Source organism: Coenobita brevimanus, chromosome 70, assembly GCF_032717465.1.
Source record: "Coenobita brevimanus isolate Jiangsu-jjx chromosome 70, ASM3271746v2, whole genome shotgun sequence".
Classification (NCBI taxonomy): Eukaryota; Metazoa; Arthropoda; class Malacostraca; order Decapoda; family Coenobitidae; genus Coenobita; species Coenobita brevimanus.
In genome coordinates this window covers 25,708,154-25,722,332 of record NC_137023.1, presented here as the reverse complement: position 1 = coordinate 25,722,332, position 14,179 = coordinate 25,708,154, and positions in this window count along the sequence as shown.

Genomic DNA, 14,179 nt, shown 5'->3' with positions numbered 1-14,179 from the left:
TGTACTGCAGCCTATAATTCATCGAAAGAACTGACAAGTGCAAGTATATGTAGTTTTATGATAGGACATATTCCCAACAGCCACTTTAGATCTCCACAAATCGTGGGCTTGAAGCCTTGACTCAGGGCACATGCATCATAAGACATCCATTTTCCCTTCAGAAAGAGTTACTGTTTGTTGACGTAAAAAACTAAATTGAAATGTGACTGGCAAAATTACACCTGCAGGCAAATGATGAGGATGCTTTGTTTGGTTCAGTTTGTTTATTTGTCTATCCTCTATGTTTATTTGAAGGATTACGGAAATATATGGGATAAAATTACGACGAGAGCAGTTCCATCTAGCCATCTTTGCTTTCTCAACCTTCTCTTCTCTCTCTGTTCTTTGGCTCCTGTGTCATTCCTTCACGCCAGGATTTGTATACTGCATGGTAGTCATTATACTTTTTTTTTCTGATCAGGTTCAATTAGAGTGTTAGCAGAACGGATAAGAGCCTTTTCTTTTCGTATATTATTATTGTTTTTGAGTAATTTTCTTAAATTGAAAGCTTCCCAAAATGGGCCAGGCTACTGCAGTTATCCCATTTACATACTGTCCCGAGTTGAGTCAACAGTCATCTTCTTACAAGTACGTTGTGTGTACAATATGTTGTTGTCCAGACCAAAGAAACGAATCAGCTGGAATTAAGGAGCCGTGCGAAATGATGATGGTAATCGTCTTTGTTAAGATCTGGTTTCCTTTAGTCGTTAAGACCTTATGTGGTTACATAAAAATAAATTTTTAAAAGTTCTTTCCTACCACTCCATGGATGGTGCTGGTGCTGTATCTGGATTTCTGGGTGTGGAAAAATTTTTCATAAATTCTGAAATGATATCATGTCACCCCCGCTTATACAATACATGCCAATACTGAGTGAATTAAGTATCCTAAAGTCTAATATCTTCATTACTATTTCTAGGAGAAATTACATAGTTAGGATGGCTAAGTGAGCGTTTTCAGTAATATTAAGCAATATCCTTGACTGAATTCTACACTGAAGTAGAAGTTACGTTGTTTAAAGTCGTGTTTGACAGTCACTCCGTCGTGGGCATACTGCACCATCTTTGTTCCCTCCAGACAGGGATTTTTCGAGTCTTTCACAAAGTCACCTTCAGCCTAATGTAATGATAGAATCCATCACAATGATTACGAAAATGTGATTTTTTTTTTCTGGTGGTAAAGGCACGATAAACGATTAGCTAAAACTGCAGATCTAAGACTCACTCATTACGCTATATACTTAATGTAATTCCGTAGGAACTATGTAATAATCATCAAAGCACAAGTAACATCATCATCATCATCCGGATCTCCTTTCCCACCCTAGGGCAGGGTGAGGGGCAGCAACGTCCACACAGCCTAAGATTGCCCAATCCAATGGGCCACGCTTCCGTTCACTCATTATTCAAGCCCTCGGAATCCTGGCTTTACCTGATACACAAGTTACTCCACTGAATATTTTCAAGCGGCAAAAAAATTAAATGAATGAACACATGGCAATATATATATATATATATATATATATATATATATATATATCTATCTATCTATATATATATATATATATATTTTTATATATATATATATATATATATTTATTTACATATATAGATAGATAGATAGATAGATAGATAGATAGATAGATAGATAGATTGATATAGATAGATAGATATACATATATCTGTCTATCTACTTATCTATCTATATATGTATATATACATCTATCTATCTATCTATCTATTTATCTATATATATATACTGTATACATAAAACAGTGCTGCATTATTGGGCAAAGATTTATCTTGGATATTTCATTTATGTCTCATGGTTGCAAATCACGTTTGGTTCGAGCCATATGAATAGTGTGCAACGTGGCTAAACGCTACCCTAGCACGTATCTATCTATTACTAGACGCCTTAATCCTGTAAGAGATGGCCACAGACAAATTGCCTCCATGTCACGCTCTCCTTTAACATTTGTCTGTCCCACCTGCAAATCACGATCCCCTTGTCAGGACTCCATATTACAATAATTCAAATCATAATAGGCAGCATGATAGATAGATATAGGAATTTAAAATATCATAATACAACTCATAATATATAGCATAATAAATAGGAATACCACTCAAGCTAGGTGTGGTTAAAGGAAATGAGCTTGCAAGATTTTATTGAAGGAATGCTAGAAGTGCACCAGAAACGCTACATACACACAGACCTATGGGTTGTACACATGACACTAGCTCTTCTGTAAATGAAGGAAGGGATTAGAGATTCAGAAAGGGGCTAGCCATAGAAGCGAAAGGTTGTGGAGAGAGAAATAAGAAGAGGGGTCCAACGAGACTTAGCTAGTAAAATACGTTCCTGTGTAATACATACACTGCTCAACTTAAACTTTTCTTTGAAGATAATAAATCAAGATCAACTCCCTGTATCCATTTTTAACCTCTCCTACCTCTGACTACGCGATAATTAGAACCAAACCTCAAGAATAACATATTACAAGTTCAGGATTCACATATACAGTATAGTTGGTGGCAGCAGAAGTATGAACCTCGTCTTCAAACCTACAGTGAATTCCCACATAATACAAGCTACAAGTTACAAGCTACGAGACATCTCTACGATTAACTAAAAGTAACAAGTCTACGAGACATCTCAATAATCTTTTACACGCAGCTACAAGTAGCAGCAATGAGTAAATCACAAGAAGGACCAAGAATACATCGAGAAAGAAAAGCAAAACAAGGAAACGAAAAGCAAGTACACAGCAACATCCCCTGACCTCCACCGCTCTCTCGAACCGCCCCCCAGCCTCCACCGCTGGCGCAGGAGTGCAAGCAGGTCGAGATGATGAAGCAAATACCAGGCCCATATTCACAACTCATCTTACTTACCTTTCCTCACTCAGGTTACTCATCGCTACTCATTTACTCACCACTGCTACCAGAGTGTTGGAAGTCGACGTCACCAGGTGTGTTTGCTGAACCAACGCCAAGTCAATCATCGTGTGTTTGACACCACGCACCTCTCAGCCATTGTTCGTTACTCATTCTTATTCATACATCCCTTCTCATACTCATTTATTTCCAACAGTTTTTGAGTGGGAGTTGGACGTTATATGGTGAGGTTTTCTATCACTGAGATAAGTCGCACTGCAATCAACACTGAGATCACCAAGCCATGGAATTTCCGGAGTAATATCGTCCATCAACACAGCCCTAGAATTACCGAGAGGCAGTAATTCTATCAACTCTGCATTTACCTTCCGATAGTGACATCACTATCAACACGCCGCTCCGAGTGACATCATCTGTATCAAGTGGGTGTAATTATACTGTACTCATTTCTTCTCAGTGTTTTAAATTAGGTACAATCACCTCCTTTACTTATTTTTATATATACATTTATACACTTATTATCTTTCATTTATTACAATTCATCCACTCGTCTATTCCGTTATCACGTAAATAAAAGAAGTATTTCATAACATTATACCCTAGCAATATGAATTCATTTTAGCTGAGTGATATGATCGGGATATTTTCGCCTCCACCCATGTTGGTTACATATGATACACAGTTAGTGGCCATTGCAGATCTACAGTTAGGAGAACAACAGGACAACGCACCCACACGAACTAAAGACAAAGAGACAAATACATCATTTCTAGATGATAATGATGATTCTTGGGAAACTCCCCCTGATGTGGCAAGTGAGAACTTTGTCTCTGACTTGCATGTCTATGAAAATTTACTTAACAGAGTTCATCGCTCAGGTAAAATCTATTCCACTATTCCCTCACGTAACGATAAACAAGTCCAAGCTAACCTACCAAAGCAACAATCCAAAATAAACACCGCAGGCAATGCCACAAATCAAACATCTCCACCTCATGTTTACGTTTATCATGAGGATAAAACCGCCCCAAAATTCTCAGGCACAGAAAAAGATTGCAATGATGTGATTTCATTGACCAACCAGTGTGAGCAAATCTTCGTAAAATGACACATAACGGATGAACAAGAAAAAATTGCAGTATTTTCCTCATGAATTTATCAGGAAAGATGTCCGGCAGGTGATTTGCTTAAGTCAGATGAGCTTCTTAAGGCTAAGACATATGATGAGTTTAAAACAGAATTCTTAAAGAAATTTTCTGGAGGTATAAACTTTTAGCCAGGCATAATCCCTGGATTACATAAGACTGTGGATCTTGTAAGGGAACACACTACAAATCATGTGCTAAGTGAAATAATAGCAGATGTCTCTACCATTAAAAGAACATTATTAGCTGCTTTAGAAAACTCAAACTGGATAACAGGAGATGGAAAAATGTCACCAGCCCTTGTGATAGACATCATTGGTTATGCAGCTGCCTTGTGTAAATTACCTAATAGGATACTCAAAATAGCCAAGACGATCCCGTACACCCCAGGTATGTGCTTACTAGACTTAATGAATGAGGTAGAGATGAATTGTAGCAAAGCAGGGGTGATCGAAACACAATCACATTCTAGTAGAATGTGAGTGCCTGAGACAGTATCAGCTGTGAAAACAGCTACAACTACCCAAAACAGAGAACAAAATCGATCACAACCCGAAAACAGACAGAACAAACAACCAAATGCTTCAAGGCAGCGTTCTCAAACACCAGACCACAGGCAGTCACATAAGTTTCCTCGCATTCCGAGCAGATCTCGCGCCACAGACACCACTAAATATGGGAAGTCATCTCGCAGGTCACAGCCGGGAGATAGGTCCATTCTATGTTATTACTGTGCTAACCCAAGACACACAAAGAATGACTGCTTTATCAAAGCAAAAGAAGATAAACAAAAGACACAAGGATATGATCCATATTGTAGACATCATTGGTCCCAAGGGCATTGGACCAGTAAATTGTAAGACAGTAGAGAAAATAGTTTCCATTTTTAAATCGGGGGAAGTCCAAGTCAACAAAAAATGATCAATCATAAAGAAAAGCAAGTCTAAAATTCACATAGGAGGCATGTTGGGAAGTGAGTGTATCTTGATCCCAGCTGTATGTGAGGATCAAAATGTTTCCTTATTTTTAGACACAGGCTCTCCAGTGAACTTAATAACATTTTGGACCTGGAGCGGTGGCGTCTTCGTCGTGGGTCTACCCCCCAGAGGCTGTCGAAGAGAAGAGGAGGACAGCATTGGGGCCAAACCACCGCAAACCCCCCTGGCCCCTCACGGGGCTCGAGTACCTGGGAGTGGCTTTGGTCGCCCGGGCAAGTACCACATCTCCCAACACAACACACACAACACCGTTTTTTGTACACCGAGAAATGACTCCCTGGCTGTCATTTCTCGACGACTTCTTCTAGCCGGGGATATTGAGAGCAATCCAGGACCCACCAACAAAAACATATGTCCAACATGCTCAAAACCTATCACGTCGAGCCGACAGACAAAGGGTTCAGTTCAGTGCAATTCCTGCAAGAACTGGACCCATTACACCTGCACAACACTTGCATCCAGAAAACATTACACAAACACCTGGACCTGCTCCTTATGCTCCTTCCCCCCACCCATCAACCCCCCTTCCAATCCTACTCCTACTTCCTTCACACCTCCACAGCCAAACCCACCGACCCTTCCCACACCATCCAGTCTCCCAACTCCTCCCATTCCAACCCATCCTAATCCACCTCAACCCTTACCTCCATCACAACCTCCTCCTACCCCTTCCCCTCCACCCACACCACCTCCCCCCCGTGCTGCAGCAGCCAACACACATCGCACACACAACATAAACATTCTTCAGTTAAACATAGATGGCATAAACACTAAAATGCATGAACTCACACAATTCATCAAACAACAGAACATACACATTGCCATCTTACAAGAAACAAAACTACACAGAGCACAGAAAACACCGACATTTCTTAACTTCACCACCATTCAACAAGACCGGGCCGACGGCGGTGGCGGTGGACTAATCACCATGATACAAAAATCCATCAACTTTGCATATACCAGTGCACACACAGTCACTTCTCCCCCCACATGACACCACAACAGAAATACAATCAATTAAAATACGCACTGGTAACAAATCACACATAACAATCGCTAACACATACATTCCCCCCCATCATCCCCCACAATACCACACAGTTACTCTCTACAGATACACCACATCACTAACATACCCAACATCATCCTGGGTGGTGATTTCAACACCAAGTCGTCGGCCTGGCATGTCAACAACCCTGACACAGACAGAGGGCTGGTACTACAATCCTAGAGAGATCATCTTTCATACTAAACAGTCTAGACCAACATACCCATATCCCACACCAAGCCCTCTTCCTCCCATCATCTCCAGACATCACCTTCTGCTCCCCAAACCTCGCCCCCACTACATCATGGAGAGTGGTCAAAACCTTAGGTTCTGATCACCTCCCAGTCATCATCACTACCAAAGCCAGAATCACCCCAGCTGGCCACAAACACACATACACTAATTATAAGAGAGCCAACTGGGAGGCCTTTGTATACACTGAAACAGAACAATATCTCAAAATACTAAACAGTACACCCATCACAAACATCAACACTGCTGTGCACACTTTCAATTCAATTATACAAAACGCAGACAAAAGACACATCCCTAGAGGCAACAGAAAGAGACACAACCCCAACTTCACATCAGAAATTCAAGGCCTCATCAGACAACGGGATACACTGCGACACTCCCCAACACCCCATACACAAGACACCATACAACAAATACTTTTTTTTTTTTTTTTTTTTTTACGTGTCCGACTCTGGGCAAAGGCTCAGGGCCTATTTCTTGGGGGTAGTGGCCTATCCCAAGGCCCAGTAGTTCTCCTACACCTCCACATGTCACCACTTCGGCGCTAACACCCACCATCCATATTGAATACATGCTAGGTCTGTCTCATACAGGGCTGGTGTACCTTAAACACCTAGGACCACAAGGCATACAAGCACTCACCAACATATCAAACTACAGCTACTCACACAACAAATACAAGAACTCAACACTGAAATAAACAATAAAATATCAGAACAGCAAACACTAAACTGGAAAAATTACCTCCAAACACTTGACCACACTCTACAAAACACTAAACAGCATCACACTTTCCAACAGCAACACCACACAATCACACGCTGCCATCACAACAACAGACACCATTCCCTCAAACAAACAACAAGCAAACACTCTCATCAATCACTTTTCATAAGTCAGCCATCTAAACCCCCATCCCAAAGACCGACGTATCATCCAACGTAAGAGACAGTTCCCCACAGACCCAGACTACGCACCTTTCACTTATAACCAGACGAAGCACATCATTAACAACCTCTAGCACTCATCTGCCTGTGGACCAGACAACATAAGCAACAATCACCTTAAACACCTAGGACCACAAGGCATACAAGCACTCACCAACATATCAAACTACAGCTACTCACACAACATAATATCCAACATCTGGAAGCATGGCAATATCATCACTATCCCTAAACCCAACAAAGACCCCACGTTACCCTCCTCACATCGCCCCATCACACTCCTCTGCACCCCCTCCAAAGTCAATGAACGACTGTTACTACAACTAGTCACACTTCACATTCCCCTAGCCCAGTCACAACATGGTTTTAGGCCACTACACTCCACAAACACCCTTCTTACAGACCTTACACAGAGAGTTTTCGATGGCATGAATTCAGCTAGGCCACCACACAGAACACTCCTAATCACACTAGACATTAGCAAAGCCTTTGATGCCATCCCCCGCCACAAACTCACAAACAAAATACTCAACACAAACATGCACAATAACACAAAAAGATGGCTGGCAAACTACTTAGCAGGCAGATGTGCACATGTAACATTTGCCGGTCAGTCTTCTAACATCAGAAACTTCACAAACGGCGTCCCCCAAGGATCCGTTTTGTCCCCTACACTCTTTAACCTATACATGCACGACATACCCACACCCCACACCACAGATACACATAGCTTCCTATGCAGATGATAAAACACTTACATGCATGCACCAAAACGCAAACACAGCTGCACACATCATTCAACCTTATCTCAACACACTACACGAATGGCTCACCATAAACAGGCTCAAAATAGCCCCAGCCAAATCTACAGTGACTCTTCTCACAAACTGGACAGGAGAACACAGTCACATCCCACACCTCACCATAAACAAAACTCCCCTACCACACACACACACACACACACACACACACACACACACACACACAAAATCCTTGGTGTATCATACAATACATCATTGTCATTTAAACAATACATCACAAACATTAAAAATAAAATAACACCAAGACTCAGTGCTTTGAGGTCACTTGCCCATACAACATTCGGACACAATAAAGAAACTACCACCACAGTATGCAAACAATGCATACGTTCAGTGAAGAATTATGCAAGCCCTGCCTGGGCTTCTAACCTCACCAAAACACACTACAACACTCTACAGACCATACAGAACAAGGCCCTAAAAATAATCACAGGCTGCACAGCTACTACATCCACAGACCACCTACATCAAGAAACCAAAGTCCTCAAAGTCAAGGATCAGATATGAGAGGCACCCAGTTTCTTGCTGCAGCCTCCACAAACCCACAACATCCACTACAGTACATGGCAGCACATCCACTCACACCAAGGAACATCAAAACAACACCCAGCACACGATACCATACACAAATACTGTCATCTCTCCCCCCTCGCCCACCTTAGACCAGCTTCCAGAAGCATATCCACACTCAGATCACTCGCCGCTCCATTCAGCCACTTAAAGACAACACACAGCTGCATGCACGGCCTCCTGACATCCACCCTTCTGAATCCTATCTTCCTCGTGAGGACAGGGTCCACCTGGCCAGGGTGAGATGTGGGCACCATCCAGCCCTCTTAACCCGCCCCGTCCCGACGACGTATGGGTACATCACCACGATTTGCATTTGCCAGTCCCGGCGACGTACCAGTACGTCGTGCAATTGCAATGTGCATAATTTCGACAATTTTCAAATTTCGCGCTTGATTTGCGGTACATACCCTCGCCTGACCTTCCCCTACCTGCCACCAGGCGGGGACACTCGGCGACCCCGCGCGACCCGCGCTAGCCCGCCACTCGTCCACTCACCTGGTAGCCACGGTCCTGCTCAGACATGGCTAAGAGAGGTCTCTCAGAGAGCGAAATTCAAGTCGCCCTGGACACCTTTACCGGCGACAGTGATTCCCCACTGGATGACGAGGAGATGGACAAAGATTATGTGCAGCCAGAGGAGGAGGAAACCACCAGCAGTGACGAGGAAGTTCCGTCACCAAGGAAGCGGCAGTACGTGACTTACCGTGCTGCTAGAGAGGGGCAGGAGGCAAAGAAGGCACGTGGTATGTCATATCCCTATCCCCAGCGTGCCTTGGAAGCCGAATTCGAGGTCAAGGACGAGGACGAGGACGAGGACGGAGACGTGGGACGTGCTGCCACGTGGTATGGGCGGGAGGTGATTACGCATCGTGGCCCAGAGCGCACACCACGTTGTCTAAGCAGGTATGGGCCAAGCATTCTGTTTGGGGCGGTAGGAAGTGAAGTGGAGGGAGTGGGGAGTGAAATGGACATTCCTGGGATTAGGGAAAGTGAGAGTGAGGTGGGTGAGTCATTGCTCTCCCTACGCAGTGTGAGGCGGCAGAGTGGATCACGTGGGCCAGTGCGGGTGCGTTCATTATCACGTGGGGTTGTGAGGGAGGGGGAAGGTGGGGAGGAACCACTCCAAAGCACGTCTTATGCTCCCCAATATCCCCTAACACGTGGTTGAGCAAGGTTGCGTGAGAGAGCACGTGGTGTGGTAATGGAGGGGGAAGGTGGGGAGGAACCACTCCCCAGCACGTCTTCTGCTCCCCAATATCAAACTATTTCATCCCCACAGCCCCCTAATGTTCCTCAAGGCCGTAAGGGTAAGGGAAAGGGAAAGGGTAAAGGCAGAGGGAAGAGGAGTGACAGTGGGGAAGCCCTCCGTACTCCTTCTCCCCAACCTCCCCAACCAGGATCTCCTCCCCACCCAGACGAAGGCGGTGATGGGGACGAGGGATTTGTGTCGTGGGATTGGGAGGATGGGAGTGATTTTTCTCCCCTCATTCACCCCTTCACTGAGCAGGGGCGATCTGGCTGCATTGCACCAGGTATTCACTGTAATTCAAGCAGGTTGGATTTTTTCCACCTGTTTTTCAGTGAGGCCTTCGTTGATCAGATCGTGCTTCAAACAAACCTGTTTGCAAGCGGCCAGCGGCTAGAAAGTGAAAGATTGGGAACAAGGAGTAGGCATTCATTGATTTATGATTACCCTGTCTCCATTCCAGAAATGTTCTTATTTTTTGCCCTTGTCCTTTTGATGGGTATAATAAGAAAAAATAGAATTCCTGCTTACTGGACTACGGACCCTGTTATGTTTACCCCCATATTTGGTCAAGTGATGAGCCGTAATCGGTTTCAACAAATTCTAAGTCGCCTCCATTTTTATGATGCTAATGACCCTGCAAATGCAAACAACACGGACAAAATGAGGCGAATTAGGCTGGTCTTTGATCACCTCAGGCAAACCTTTCGATCCTCATTCTATCCCTATAGAGATCTCGTCATAGACGAGAGTCTCGTGTTGTGGAGAGGCAATATTTCATTCAGACAGTATATACCCAGCAAAAGGCACCGTTTTGGGTTCAAGATCTTTGATATGTGTGACTGTAGGATTGGATACGTGCAAGACATAGTCTTGTACACCGGTGCACAGACAGACATAATAGAAGATCGAAGTATAGGACTTTCTGGAGCAGTGGTAAAGACGATGATACAAGACTACCTTCATCGTGGTCACGTTCTCTATCTCGACAACTGGTACACTAGCCCTCTTCTCGCTCGTTATCTTCACAGACATGAAACGGGAGTCTATGGAACCGTAAAGGTGAACCGGCGTCACATGGTCAAGGTAGGGCGGAAACTTGCAAGGAGTGAGGTTGTCTTCTTCAAAGCAAACAACATCCTTGCAACAATGTGGAACCACAACAGAGAAGTAAGCCTCTTGTCCATGGTTCACCGCCCCTTGATGCACCGTACTGATTCTGTTGATTACCATAGCGAGAGCAGGCGTCGTGTTTGGAAACCTGAATGTGTCATGGACTATAATATAAACATGCGCCTCGTGGACCAGTCAGACTCCATGATATCGACGGTAGAGTGTGCCAGGACCACGATGAAGTGGTATAAAAAACTGTTCTTTCACTTGCTAGATATCACTGCTCTGAATTGCCACCACCTTCACGCCATGACCACAGGAGTTCAGGAAACCTTTGAAGGGTTTGTGAGGGAGCTCACACGAGAAATCTTTGCAAAATATGCTGTTGAAAGGCCCCAACAGCGCCCCCGCACTGCCCCTATTACCCACACTCCCCAGAGAATATCCGCCCGCCATTTCCCCACTCCTATCCCGCCACAGCCCAACAGACCTAGGCCCCAGTGCAGGTGTCACGTGTGCAGTCATTCCCAGGTGAGACTCACGACACAGAGGAAGGACACCCGCTATGAGTGCGTACAGTGTGACGTGGGTCTGTGTATTCACCCATGTTTTAGTGAATATCACACGTTGCTGAAATTTTAGCATGGTGTGATTGCGAAAGGACGCAGAAATTATGATGTAAATGCGACAGACAGACGCTCTGTCAAAATATCAGTTATGTGGATCGCCAAATATTAGTATAAAGTGCCTACGGGTAGAACATAAGTGCAAACATTGGGTGTAAGTATATAAATCTGCCCTAAGTTGAAACTTACATAGAGAGGGTTGTTTGATGCGATATTCTGTCGCTCAGTGCAATAAATACGGCCCCTTATTATAAATTTTCTATTATGTGACATTCTTACGGGTATAATATAAGTTCAAATTATTGTACTGTATATGATGATGTATTTCCTAAGTCAAATATTCATAGCGTGTCTATAAAGATAAGATTTCCTGACGCTTAGTCGAATGAATAAGGCACGTATTAGTCAAAATAAAAGTCAGCAAGTGATAAAGTGAATAATTAGTATATAAGTGTGTGAGTATTATGTATGACGTAACATTCCTTGCGAGGGTATTTTCAGGCGATATTCTCACGCTCACTTGAATAAATAATGGCAGTAAGTATGTACAGTGCATTGGAGGGGTGTAAACGTGTGTAATGTAAGTGGGAAAATATTATTGGAGTGAATAAATAAAGTAGATGATGAAACACGAGTGTTTGAGATCGTGGTTGCTACGTGAATAGGCGCTAGCATATCGCTAAATGCCCTCGTAATAAATGAAAATAATTGAAAACCTTCACAGTGGTGGGGGAAAGGTTCTATGTAAATGGGAAAATAATTGGAAAGTGATAAAACAATTTGATATGTTGAAATACGAATCATAGCGAGTGCGCTTACTAAGCTGATGTGCGCTAAACTTATGCTGCATGTCATCAAAATGAATGAAAACATCTGAAATCACTTACAAACAGTTGTAATTGGTAAATTGTCATTGAAACAGAAGTATACAAGTAGAAAAAATGATAGGTTGACTCATACCAGAAACTTAGCATATAGCATGTTACGACTCGGACCAAACTCGCTATGCTCGCGCGATGGTACAATGCTTATTTTTCCTATATATGTGTCTGAAATACATTATATTGTTACTGTTATTGTTTATTAGTACAAATTCAATAAATGTAGAGGTGTTGTGTGTTGTTTGTCCCATTACTCATTACCATAGAAAACGTTTACGCATATCCAGCCCATTACAGAATACGATACCTGCGGGGGGAAACCGCACCTGTATAGACCACTTATAGACCGCAGAGACCACTTTCTTCAAGATTTTCCATAGTTTCTCGACCTAAGAGGAAGTTTCATAAGAAAATTTTTTTTTCCAAAATGGCTCGGGACTGGGGGATGTCATAGGTGCGGAAAGGCTCGGGACGTGACGGGTTAAGCTACCAGAAGAGGCTGGATGACTCCGTCGCTGATGCCTGTCCAGGATGCAACACAGCACCCCATACTATTAAGCACATTATGGAAAATTGCATTGCACACAATCACCTACGCCAACAACACAACATAAACTCTTTGAGAGCGCTGTGGGAAAGCCCGGTCTCGGCCATGGCCTTCCTAAGGGACTCGGGGCTGTTCGGCCAGACTGCATAGGGAACGACTACTACTACTACTACTAAACAAGATGAAATAGATAGAATTTTTACAAATAAGAAGAAAGTAACTTTTCTGGATGAATCTGACTTAGATTTATATACAGCAGATGGCAAACAAATTGCAGTAAAAGGTATGATATGGTTAAACACCAGTTTCACAGAGACTACAAGACCAAATTCTGCATTTTTTGTATATTGTTGAAAGCTGATTCATTCTTAGATCTTTAGTGGAAAAGTTTCTAGAGAAGGGAAAGAAGTTGCATGCGGCTTTCATGGATTTGGAGAAAGCATATGACAGGGTGGATAGACAAGGATCGTGGAAAGTGTAAAGAATATATTATGGAGTAGATGGGAAGTTGTTGAATGCTGTGAAGAGTATGTACGATGGTGCGAAGGCTGCAGTGCATGTGGATGGTGAACTAAGTGAATTTTTCTCTTTGAAAGTTGGGTTGAAACAGGGATGTGTCATGTCTCCATGGTTGTTCAATCTGTACATGGATGGGGTAATAAAAGAGGCAAAAGGTAGGGTAGTGGATGTTGGAGTGGCCCTGGTGAGAGAGGATAGTGTTTGGAAACTCCCTGTACTGTTGTTTGCAGATGATACTGTGTTGTTGAGTGAAGACGAAGGGGAGCTGCAAGGCTTGGTGGATGAGTTTGGGAGAGTGTGTAAGAAACGGAATCTAAAGGTGAATGTAGGGAAGAGTAAAGTGATGGTCTTTGAGAGAGGTGAAGTCAGTGAATGTACAGCGAGGTTGGATGGTGAGGAATTGGAAAATGTGAGTACGTTTAAGTACTTGGGTAGGGTGATGAGTAAGGATGGAGGTTTGGAGGGTGAAGTGCTTGAAAGGGTACAGCAGGGAAGAAAGGTTGCTGGTTCTTTGAAAG